An 8,966-nucleotide genomic window follows, 5' to 3' on the forward strand; every position below is an offset into this window, starting at 1 on the left:
AGTCGGCACGTCGACACAGTTTCATGTATGCTTTTGGTCTTTCTGGCGCCGTGAGAATTTACTGGCCGAGTAGGCGTCCCATATTAATGGTTACTTACAGTTCGAGGCCGTTATCTCTAGTCTTAGACTTATGTTCAAGGTTTGAGGTTGTTATTCCCAGTCCAAGGCTGATACTTTGCGGTTCGAGGCCTTTAACTTTGGCTAGAGGTTTGGATGGTTAGTGATGGTTCTACTGCTCACCTTACATTCATATGCATTGCCTATCACCACTATAGTTGTTTGTTGTTTGTACCCTCCGGTTTATAGGGCTCGGTTGTGTTATGTTTGCTATTTGTATCTTCCGGGCTTATGGAGGTTCGGTTAGGTTAGTTTTTGTCTATATTATGTTCTCTACTATTGTTTTATTGTTACCTGGTAGGTTTTGACTCAAGAATTGTGGTTGTGGGTCCTCCTGACACTTGGTAGTTGACTTGGTATCTTAGTTGCTTGTGATTAGGTTGTTGTCTTGCAATCAGGTACGTTCTTGACTAGACTTCTTACCCTTGAATCTTGTTTCTATTCTTATTTCTTATCTACTTTAGTATCTACTTTTTTGTTACTTGGGCTATGCTTTCCTTAATACTTGTTGTTTATGATTGTGCTCTCTTTTGAGCTTAGTCGACTGTTGTCTACTGAGTACCATTTTTGGTACTCATACTACACTTCTGCCCCCTATAGATTGCAGTTGAGTTATCGCTGTTGATTTGGAGTCTTGCGAAGCAGCTTGGGATTTCAGAGATTAGGGTGAGCTTCTAGCGTCTGGAACTACTGGTTTTCATCTGTTTTTGCTAGGCTTGGTCTTTATACTGTATTCAGAGACAACTTGTACTTGTCTTGTAACTGTAAAAGTCTTGTACTCTTATTTCAGATTAGATGCTCACCTACTAACTAGTACCAGATCTTGGGATGGTTCTTGTATGGTTTTGTTGATTTCCCATTCTTTGCTTTGTTCCAAGCACTTACTTTTTGTTGTTATCTTCTTCTTGGTAGTCTATTGCTTATGGCTTCGGGATGTGGGTTAGGCTTACCTACTGGTGGGATTTAGTAGGTGCCATTATGATTTGAGAAATTGGGACTTGACAGTTAGGTATCAGAGTTCTAGGTTGACCGGCATCATTGGTATGAGAGAAAATTCCTAGCAGAGTCATATGGAGACGTCTGCTTCCTATCACCGGGAGGCTATAAGGCATTCATAGGAAACTTTGTTTCTCACATTTATCATGTGTTTTCTCTTTTGGTAACCTTTAAAACTGCTTCTTTGGAACGTACTCTCTCCTGGGTGGATAACACGAAACATTCGATTGATGTGGGCATAGCATCAACACATTCACTAGAGTTTTAGCACGTGATCGGGCTAGGATGCCTCGGTCAGGCATGAACCTTCCTCAGCATTTAGAGAGTTAGGGAGAAGCCTAGGCTTTGGTAGGCCCTTTGGCTACCTCAGTTTTGTGGTAATCAGTGTTATGAGGTCCGAGCTCCTTTGAGGGTACACCTCAGGTAGGTGCAGTTCTTAGTGCAATGGGTGCTCCTCAAAGAAAAGTTGGATTGACTGGTCCAGTAAGGTTTATCGTTTGTTTATGACTATGTGTTGTGATTTCTAGAGTATGTTGGGCACAACCCAATATTGTTTCCCTCAAATCAAGAGTTGAGTAAGGGGTTGATCGAAGGGTTGGCTTTGCCACTTCGGTTAGTATTGGAGAATCTAATATCGGTAGGGTCTAACTTTCCCCTGGTTGTGAGTTATGTGAGGGTTATGGAGCAGGCATGCCTTGAGGCTTACAGTTATAGTGGTAAGAAGCATTGCTATATGTACAACAGTGACAAAATTCCACCTTGAGGTGAGTATCAATTCGGTGAAGGATATTTTTTTTCAACCCATCAGGCATATGTAGATAGCATCTCAGGTTCCAAAGGATCCTGAGGTAGGTCATGGTGCTGGCAGCCGGATGAGTTTAGACCATACTTCTCATGTTGGTCATTTTATACCTTCGGGTGTTGGGTTCATGTTACTCTAATTGGGTCTTTGCAGGCAATTTCTCTTGGTAATGGTTGTTATGGGCATGGCGAGATAGGCCACTATATTAGAGATTATTGTAAGGACCCAAAGGTAGACATGGCAGATCACTGCATTCTTTCCACTATGTTTCATGCTATAGAGGTTGCTATGATTGTGGAAAGTTGGGCCACTGGTCTAGAGAGTACCCAGGTGGGAGTTGCTATTCCGAGTATTGCAGAAATTTTATTAGGGTGGTCAGACTTAGTTGTGATTGTGGGGAGCTTGTGCAGCAACCTACAACTTGTTCCTAGCACTGGACCATGCTAAGAGGAATTCTTCTAGATCAGTCTTATGGGCCATCGGTTCCTTCAGTCAAAGATGGTGCCTTGGGTGTTGCCATTACTATATCATGTGTTCATGTTTAGGTCAGACATGGTCTGTTCTATGCTATTGCAAGTCGGTCAGAGGCCAAGGCTTCAGGTATCGCTTCTTTGGATACGATTTTGTGATTTATCACGTTGGTTCTTATTTTGTGTGATATGGTGTTTTCATGCCCATTCACAATTATTTGGCTTATCATCTATCCATGACTTGTTATGGCAGCTTAATTTGAGGATTGTGTATGTGTGTTTCCCCTGTAGTTAATTTCTTTTAATCGTGGATCGACTATGTTATGTTGCTTCGATTGGGAGTAGTGATTGAGTAACTCCCACCGCCTTTGACTTGGTAGCCCTTTTGTGGTTGTGGCCTTGTTTTCCTTTTTGCCACCCTTGTTGTGTGCTTTTGTTTTGATGCCGATCCTTGTTTGATAGCTAGCTAGACAATTTTTTCCCGATTTGAATTTTGTATGTTGTAGTGACTAGTTGGCTTAGTTGTGAGCCGTCACTTTTGAGTAGTGGTATGGAGATTGCTAATTCTTAGAATTGTGTGTTGGGTAGTTAGCCTTCCTTAGTTGTGGTAATCCTCTTTGGTTGCTTTGTCCCTTTGCTTTAGTCTTTCCTCGATTTTGGAGTTGTGTGTTTGCTTGTTCAGCTCCTTTTTGATTCGTTCATTTGTTGTGGTCTTGGAGGTTGGTTATGGATAGCAGGAAATTGGAGGTGTGATCCCTTGTTGTTCATGGACTAGTTGTTGTGTTGGTTCTTTATTTTTGTGTGATAGACCTCGAGGTCGGTGTATGATTTAGAGTCAGAATGATGGTGTTTATTGGTGATTTCAGGCCTTAAGCCTATTAGGAAATGGAAATTGCTAAGAAGATTCATTTGTAGAATAGGGTCATGGTAATTCGTGGGATTTATGAGTTAGCTCTAGTTTAGGATGCGTGGTTTTCTTTTGTCATGGTTGGTAGCTTTCGTGGTTTTTGATAGGGTTTGTACCCTTAGGCCACTACCGTCCAATTGACTATGTTAATACGCCTCCTGCAACGTGGTTTCCCTTAGGATGGGGTGTTTTGCTTGGATTTATGGTGGCATAGTAGTTTGTGGGCTCGGAGTGTTAGTGTTTCAGAAGGTCCTTGGGTTGGAGTAGGTTGCTAGAGCGAGGTTCAGTGTTACCTTGTCGTTCACGGGATGGTCTTCCTTTGGATTAGTGTGGTTAGATTTACAAGGTTGTGTTCAGATGGATTTGTTTGTTTGGAGGGTTAGAAATTTATTTTGGGGTTTTACCCAAGGCTAAGTACCTCATCTGGGCAGTTCTCATCAATAGATGTTCAAAAGAAGCCTATTTTTCTTTCGAGGTTGATGTTCTATGGGCTTGTAGGAAGGTTTAAATTGGTGTTGGAGATGTTCCTTATAGTTAAGGACCAATAGAACGCTCTTGGTGGTTAGAAAATAGTAGATGTAGAGCATAAGGTGAGTTTTCAATTTAGGGAGTTTGGTTTTATCTGTTATGGTCCTTTGTTTGCTCAATTCTATTGTTATGGTGTGGTGATGGTCTTTTCAGATTAATTTGGTGCTTTAAGGAAAGTTAGGTTCAGTTGGAGACCAAATTGGATTTGGAGGAGTTTTGAAATGAATTTAAGGATTTTTCTTTTAGCTTGAGTTTTATGATGGCGTTGTTCAATCCGAGAGGGTGTATCAGGGTCTGGCGCACACTTGTACACTTAGTAATCTCGTCTTTTTGTACGTTTAGTTTGTGTCTATCCTTTTACTTTTGCAGACGAAAGTCATTTTACTAGTGGATGTTGTAATGACCCTCCGATTCCTTTTCTTCATTTTCTGATCTTTTGAGCGTTTAGATCTTTCCTGTAGTGACTACTGATCGTTCGGTCGTCGGGTCGTTTGTTTGGACTTTATGCAAGTTTTCATATTTTGGAGCCTTTGAAACTTGAATGTTTGACTTTAGTCAAAAGTTCAGGAAGTCGACCTCAGAATGCAATTCTGACAGTTTCATCAACTCTGGAAGGGCCATTTTAGGCTAGGGGCATGAATGGTTTGGGCCCCGAGAGTTCTGGTGTGAGTTTGTGCAGCTAGGTATTTTAACTTTAAAGCTTTAGCCAAGGGTTGTCTTTGGTCAACATTCTTGGTAAACGTGATCGGCTGAGAATTGCATCAGCACAGTTAGCTCTGGGATGTCGAGTTTGGTCTGGAATGACCTTTCGTGTGGTTCCCTAGGCTTCCGGGCCTTCATGTAATTTTTAGCTTAAAACGAAACTTGGGTGTGGAACCCACTTTTCATTGAAATGACTTCAGATGGAATTTTTGAGGGTTCTGTTGAGTTCGGAATGTCAAATTTGATGGGGTAGCATATTTTGTTACTGCCTACGGGGTTCCTAATGAATCCCGGAGACCCCTTCGAGAATTCAGAGTTGGAGCAAACCAGATGTAGTATTGATATCTGGTGCAGGCTTTTAGTGACTAGAAATTGGACATTTAGCGATTAGAAATAGCCTTTTAGTGACAAGATTTATGCTATTTATATAGCAAAATTGCAGCTTCAGTTCTTATTTTCAAACAGTGATTTCTCCCTCGTTTCAACTCCGATTGAGGTGATTCGAAGTCCAGTATGATCGTGGTGGTTTTGGTTACATGGTGCGCTGATCAGATTGTGTTGGTGAACCCCCATTAGAGGTTAATTTGAGCTGGAATCTGCTGTCCCTCCTCTTTTTGGTGCTTAATTTGTGAATTATTTGCTTGTGTTCTGTTTGCAATTTTTAGGCCTCGGATTGTGTTCAATTTTGGAACATAAGCTCGATAACGCGTTTAAGATCTTTTGATTGAGTCAATTTCAGAATTTGTGACGAAGGTCCCACATTCCTGTTTTGACTGAATATTTGGTTTGTTTCCAATCGTCGCGATTTTAATGTCAAAACATCTGTAATGACATTTCGATCAATAATTTTATAGTTTGGCTTTGTTCGGAGGCGTTTCAGATGTGGATAGCTCGTGTGTGGTGGATTCGGAGCACTCGTGTTTGGCTTTGAGGTAGGCTTTGGTCTTCTTTCTTGATTGAGCTTCTTAGATAATGCCTAGTGTATATTTCATATAATTTTAAATGGTATTTTTCGGGTATTTAGTTTTCCTTTTGCTATTTCATCATTTCTTGATTTCGTAGGAGCCTTGGGATTATTGTTGGTGTTGGTATCCTTAATTTAGATTGTGGCTTTGCTTGTGGAGTAGATGATCTTGATTATCCTGGTTAGGATTGATTCGTGGTTGCCTTGGACTAGGCTGGACATTAAGTGCTTTAGGTTGTGTTGTAGCACCTCATAGTTATGATTTTCTCTTAGTGGGCTTGGTTTTGGGCGTTCTTCTTGTGTTGATGCTTGTGAACTTGGTGGCTCGTCATAGCCATGGGTTGGCTCTAGATGTGCTCAGTCTAGGAATGGAGTGGATTGATCAGGGTAAGGCGTCGCCCCTTGTGATAACTCCCTCTTTATTATCTGAAATCTTATCTTGATCCATTTGCTTGTTGATTAGCGGTGGGTATGTTGTATCCTTATTGAGCTTATGATTATGTTGTTGGGCATAAGGCCATGTGCGAGGACCAGTTGGATCCCAGTTAGTACTCTCTGCTTTGGTAGGGTGGTTTCATTGGATGTATAATTATTTAATTTTGAGATCCTTGTTTGAATGCTGGTGATGGCATGCATTGCATTGTTTGCTCATTTTCATGGATTTTGTGGTACAATCCCTGCCTATGCATTGGTATATTTACCGTTTTATTCTAAATTGGTTTTAACGGGAGTCGTACAACCTGGATCACTTGACTTACTGATTTTTGAGATTACGAAGTGTCAGGGACGTGCTCCTTTTTCTACTTTAGATATTAGAGGCATCTAGGATGTGCTCAGATTTTTCTTAACTAATAGGCGAATTGACGCCCTTTCATGCATGCTTTTGGTCTTTCTGGTGCCCTGGGAGTTTACTGGCTAGGTAGGCACCCCCTATTATTGGTTACTCACGATTCGAGGCTATTGCTTCTTATTCGAGGTCGATGCTCACGGTTCCACTCTGTTATCTCTAGTCTGAGGCTGATATTGACGGTTCGAGGTTGTTATTCCCAGTTTGAGGGTGATCCTTTGCCATTCGAGGCCATTACCTTTTGCTTGACGTTTGGATGGTTACTGATGGTTATGTTGGTCACCCTGCATTTATATGCATTGCATATCACCAGTACACTTGTTTGCTGTTTGTACCCTCTGGTTTATGGGGACCGGTTGGGTTATGTTTTTTTGTTTGTAGCTTTAGGCTTATGGGGTCTGGTTAGGTTATGATTTGACTATATTTTATTCTCTACTATTGTTTTATTGTTCCTGGTAGGTTTTGACTTTAGAATTGTGGTTGTGGATCCTCCTTACACTGGTAGTTGACTTAAGTATCTTAGTTGCTTGCGATTAGGTTGTTGTCTTGTGATCCATGTACATTCTTGTGGGGTGTAGTAGGTGTCATCATGACCTGAGAAATTGGGTCATGGCAGTTGCACTGCCTCATAAAGCCATATCCCTGCTTTTGATCACAACTTATGATTTTGGGTTATGACAATTTGGTATTAATGCATTATCCTTTAAAATAATACAATAGTAGGATTTTAAGGAGTAAATATAAGACTTATGCTAGCTTATTTGTGTAGATTTTCTAATAGTTATTGGGTCACGTCCATCAATAAAATATATAGCCCATTAGATTGTGGTGATCCTTAACCCCAACCCTTCATGTATAAATACACGATTATGGGTGTAGTAATCGGCAAAAATGAATCTAATAAGTCTTCTATACTAGTATTTACCGATTGAAAGACAAAAAGGGTTGTTTTAACTAAGTTATTTCTGTAATTAAGATGGTCATCCAACAAATCAACTTCATGAAAAATAACAAATGGAAGTCGATTAGCCATAGTCAAAAATAATTGTGCAAATGACGAATATTTAACTTCAATTGAATAGTTTGTATTATACAATTTGAAAATAAAAATAAGATGTTTGACAGTACTTCATGTAACATCTTGATAATTGAAAGAACTAGAAAGAGCTAGAATTAGAAAGAGTGATTTTTGGAAATAAGAAATCTGGAAATTTGACAAGAGTTAAGTTAAGAATGAGTTTTGGGTCGACTTCAAACGACCATAACTCCTGGCTCAGGATGATTTAGGTGTGTTTCCAGATACCGTAGGAAATATCTTTGAATTATCTTTCCAACGCCGCTGAGTTTGCGCGATTCCGAGTTCGTATGAGCGAGATATGCCTATTTGAAGTTGGGTTGTTTGGATAAGGAAAGTCTAAACCGAATTTTAGAAGGGCATTATGGTCTTTTCCATACCCTTTTATTCTAATTTCGTTTTTGGTAATTAAGATGGGTTCTAAACTGATAGGATTCATTTTACGCTTTGTCAAAAAGGATTAGGGTTTTGAGAGAACAGAAAATAAGAGGAGAACGAGCAAGAATCGTCAAAATCTTCAAGAATCGCTTGTGGATTTCGTCAAGGGGTGATCCCTACGAGGTATTTGAGACTTTCGTAACATTGGGTTCATTCACCCACGTGCCAAACATATTTATTTCAGCGTGAATTCATCCTAAAAAGATTGGAAGTTTGAATGTTATTGATGGGTGTTCTTGAATTGCTTTCGTTCTTGAATTTGGGTTGAGATTGAGGAGTTCTTGAGAGTTTAATGTCGATTATTAGAGATACTTTGAGTTAGGTTCTTGTGTATATGTTTTGGGCACCTGAATCTCAAGAGATATTGAGAAAAAGAATCGAAATTAAGGTCTGAAAAACGAAAGGAAAAATTTGTCAGATTCGCCTCGGGAATGCTGGCGGCAAAAAGGCTGGGGCGGCACACCAGCAGTGCGCCAAAAATGAGCCCCAGTCACTTAGGGGCTGGCGCGGTGTGCCAGGAACGCCCCCGGTTCATCTTCCCCCACCCATTTTTCATCGTTTAGCCCGTTTAAGTCCTTCTAAAGTGTACTAACACTTCCTATTGATTCTAATTACTCCAAATGACTTCTAAATATCTAGAAATCATCCAAAAACATGAATCCTAACCTTGAATCCATAAATTCAAATTCAAGGAAAGTTAAGAGCCAAGTCTAGAAAGTTCATAGAGTCCTTTTAAGAAGTCTTTTGCAAATGTTTTAATCTTATTTTAATACTTGAGTTTTGAGTTGAGTAAAGAGAAAGAGTAAAAGTTCATTTCTTCAAAGATTATACGGGAACTAAGTATTCCCAAGAGTTAAAAATGTTTTCACATTTGAGCAAGAAAGGAAACACTGATTTCCAAGAGAGCTTTTAAGCTAAGTTTTGAGTAATTATCTCAAATCAAATAAAGAGTTTTGTATTTAAAACATATGAGCTGAGTACATTTTGGGAGTAGTATTGTACACCGATATGGGGATGCGAGTTCATAATAACTCAAGTCTCCATAAACCATGTAGCCATCATGGGTAGAAAAGGGTCATACTTTTTAGATGAATCCTTTTCACATAGACTAGTGGATCCA

This window comes from Solanum tuberosum, unplaced genomic scaffold (genome assembly GCF_000226075.1).
Source record: "Solanum tuberosum cultivar DM 1-3 516 R44 unplaced genomic scaffold, SolTub_3.0 scf00343, whole genome shotgun sequence".
Taxonomy (NCBI): Eukaryota; Viridiplantae; Streptophyta; class Magnoliopsida; order Solanales; family Solanaceae; genus Solanum; species Solanum tuberosum.